The 3,977-nt window shown below is 38.6% G+C and overlaps 1 non-coding gene across 1 annotated transcript; it reads left to right on the top strand.

The window, feature by feature from the left end:
- Positions 1–426: 426 nt before the first annotated feature.
- On the top strand, positions 427–498 carry Trnad-guc (transfer RNA aspartic acid (anticodon GUC)). The gene has a single exon. It is a non-coding gene; the product is annotated as a tRNA-Asp (tRNA).
- The last annotated feature ends 3,479 nt before the right edge of the window (positions 499–3,977 follow it).

Here is a 3,977-nt window from a genome sequence, read left to right as displayed (position 1 = left end):
AGAACTCAAGACTCAGACTTTCATTGAACGAGAAATGGACGTTACATCTGATTCTAATTCGGAACCGATGTCGAGCAGCTCGCTGCGCACCAATCGAGTATCAACGCCTTGCGCCGGCGACTAAACGCTCTCTTCATGTAGACCGACATTTGTCACTCCAGCTTATCCGACATGTGAAACGAAAGTCACACGAAACATGCAAATAAGTTTCTTTTCCTGTTTCCTTTTCCTCATGAAAGGTCATGACCCAGGAAGGAAATTATGCAGATACACGGAAAAAGTCTTGCAAAACAAACCTGTCACAAGTTATATACGAAAAAAAACCCTTGCATTTTCAAATTGGCACAAAGAAAATCAGGTATCAAAAAAATAATTATGCCCTTGCCTAAGACCTATATCTAAATACGATTTCCGCTCTTTGACAGCTCCTCGGTAGTATAGTGGTCAGTATCCCCGCCTGTCACGCGGGAGACCGGGGTTCAATTCCCCGCCGGGGAGAGGATTTTTTTGTTTTTTTTTTGGGGGGGGGGAAGTGGTTGGGTTGTTGTTTTTTTGTTTTTGGTTTGTTTTTTTCGGTTTTTAATCCGATAGTTGAGAACGAATTTTCAACAACAACAACAAAAAACCCCGTTACAGAACGACTTTTCCCTTCAATTAAAAACAAAAAAAATAATGATAATTATTACCACGATCTTTTTCTTACTCAAAATAGATACATTCATTTTGCGTTAAATCATTATTTTTTTTCTTCTTCTTTTTATAAGTGATTGCGTGTGTGTGTGTGCTTAATGTTTGAGATCCCTTTAAGGGAGGAAAAGCTCAACAAGTATCCATTACTGTTATTAATATTATCGTGATTATTATTATTATCATCATCACCATTCTTTGGTCCAATCATTAATTCGCTCATTCCTCTCTCTATTCTTTATCTTACTGCTATTCCTGTCCATCAGCAACACACTGGTGTCCCACTCATAATTAAACATATGTATCAGCCGTATCAACACTGATGATATTCAAACCAGTGCAACGCAAGAGGTCTGTTCCCACAAAATATTCAAGGTAAAATCAATGAGTAAAAAAAAATAAAAAATAAAAATAAATAAATAAAAATCAAAAAAATCACACGGTCCCAGTGCCTTAGCATATTTCTTGTTCGAGAACACTATATCTGAGGAAGTGTTTGTTTGGTGTTGTTTTTTGTTGTAGTTTAACTGTTTTTGTTTTTTGTTGTTGTTTTACTGTTTTTGTTTTTTGTTGGGTTTTTTCCGATGTAATGAAGCTGTATGTAGGTGGATCACGAGCACTCTTTCTTTCTTCATGTCTGAAAGGTCAGTAACGTGACCCGCATGTGGTGGAGCCTACTTGTGTCTTGTGACGAGTATACCTATCTATGATAAGTAGTAAACATCTTACTGAATGCTGAACTGTTCGTGATAAGGCAGGCATAACGTTACCATTGATTTCATTGAGAAGACCATTTTTCCTTGCTGTTAAACCTGAGATTTTTTTTTTTTTTTTTTTTTTAAGTTCCAGAAGGAAACAATTTCCGTTAGATTTGGCATATTCTGTTAAATGATATAAACTTTTTTTTTTCCAACGTTTGCTGGAATTACAAATGGTTCTATTCTTCAGTTCAAGAATGCTGCTCCTTTTTTTTTTTTTTTTTTTTTTCACCACACAAGAAGAATGCATCAATGTCGCTTCAAGTTAACAGTCCAAATCCAAAAAGACGTATGAAATGCATTGCATGTATGATTATCTTCTTCTTTTTCACAGGAAAAACGTCACAAAATCAGATGTGAAAAAGGTCATATAAATTTGGAGGGGAAAAAATAACAAAAACGTTACATGCCTGAACCCTGATTTAAAACTTTTTTTTTTTTTTTTTTTTTTAAATACTGGGGGTGTCTGTTATTTTGGCCAGGCTCTGACGTACTCGGTTCCATCTGTCCCTTCCCACTTTGATGATGAGCCCAGCTTCAGTTAAGACAACTCAGGCTGCGTTTGGTCACATGCTTCTGCCATGTTCTCACCTCCGCAAGGTTCGTGCAACCGCAGTTTACCATTAAAAACAATTCTTACACTGTTCCCCGTGTTTAATGTCAGAGTTTTTAAAAAGAAATATTGTGTGGTATATGCAGTAACGTTTCTGGCTTTGATTTTTTGTACTCATGGAAGGCATCCAGAGCAATAGAATTGTGCCTTAATATGACGGTTATAAAACTGTGAATACACAATTTTAGAACAACTTTACTGATAAGCATTCCACACTGTGGGTGGAACATGAGACAGAACAGGAACAAATGTCAACTTGTCTGGTACTTTCAAAACTTTTATTTTTCACTATGATGTTCAGTCTGTGATTTTTTTTTTTTTCCTTTACAATTTCCTGCCTGTTTTTGTGACGATATTTCCCCTGTGACTTTCGTTCCAATCATTATCAATATTACATAATTGTAAAATATTTATGATAGATAACATTACAACACTGAGACTTGTGAAGCAGGGAAAGAGAGATACAGCTTATGACACCATAATGCCATGCTTGATCGACTTTTTTTTCAGTGAAGGCCAGCCACGAGTTTGACAAGACAAGGCAAGGGCAAAATAGTTTATTTCTTGTACCCCTTGGGGCCATCAGTTGAAACGTTACTTGCAAACATCTTTTACACATACCATGTAAACAGTAAGAGTGATGTCAAAAGAACAAAGAGAGAAGAAGAAAAATGGACCAATCGCGCAAACAATACATATTGATAGTTACTTTATCCTCAGTCATTAACAACAGACATAGCATTACCGAAAGGAACTACAAATGGAAGAAGCAAGTGCCCTAACTTTTAACATAAGCTAGCACATTACACAGCTCTAGAAAATCAATTACACGCACGCTTTCGGCATTGAATTACTAAAGCGATCAAACCGTCGTCGTGGGTACAAAGTTACCGAGTTTCACGTAAATTAATTATCATAACCGTTTTGATTATTGAGTCACTAATTACATCACACACACACACACACACACACACACACACACACACAATTGTCAATAAAGGATTTGATCACTTGCTCAGCCCCCAAAATTTGGAAGTTTCAATCATAAAAGAGCGAAAACAAACAAACAAAATTTTAATCAAACCCTCATCAAAAACCAATCGACTGGGATGTGGAAAATCATGGATGGATCGATTACGCATGCAGAAGACGCCGCACAGCTTGCACATGAAATTCGCTGAATGAGGCACTTTTTTACGTTCCTGCAGCATCTGGTAGGCCCTGAGGACCTGACCAGGCCCTGGGTCTGTATGCCCGTGGGTCAGGCATCCCCTAGTCTGACCAACAGAAGCACGCCGCCTCACTGCCTGACATGACCCTGCCCCCAGCCTCATTCTCACTCCCGGCTCTCTCTTCTGTCTCGATCCACCGCTCCATGCCTGAAGGGCTTATCTAATTCTTACCACTTCGGTTTCGCTTTGCGTGCACTGTAAACCACAACACACTGCTGTTGGTTGAATTTCTGAAGTTCTTTATCCACCCCTACTCCTTCCTCTCTTTTCTCTTTCTCTCCTTGATGTCTGATATCTACCTAATTATGTCCTTTATTCCCACAACATCATGCCTTTTGTGTTTTGCTGTGTGAGCAGGTATGCATTGATTTTTATTTTAAACTCCACGTGGCACTGCCGGGATTCGAACCTCGGGTCTTGTGGATGGATGTCGGACCCACAGATGACTGTGACATCGCGCCGTCCATTCACACGAAAAATTAGCTAGAGGATAAACTTGAAAAGACTTGAAAATTCGAAATCTGTCAACGTTTCAATTCCTGCACACTATCATGGGTATTCATCTCGTTTTGTCACTCTATATTTGTTATAAACTAAACTAATGGATTGCACGTGGCTTACTTATAACGCGTCCGTGTGGGAAGCAAGACTGAGAATCTGAGCGAACAGGGTCGAACTGAATCCAAC

The sequence above is a fragment of the Babylonia areolata genome, chromosome 24, assembly GCF_041734735.1.
Source record: "Babylonia areolata isolate BAREFJ2019XMU chromosome 24, ASM4173473v1, whole genome shotgun sequence".
Taxonomy (NCBI): Eukaryota; Metazoa; Mollusca; class Gastropoda; order Neogastropoda; family Buccinidae; genus Babylonia; species Babylonia areolata.
This window is presented reverse-complemented; position numbering and strand designations above follow the sequence as displayed.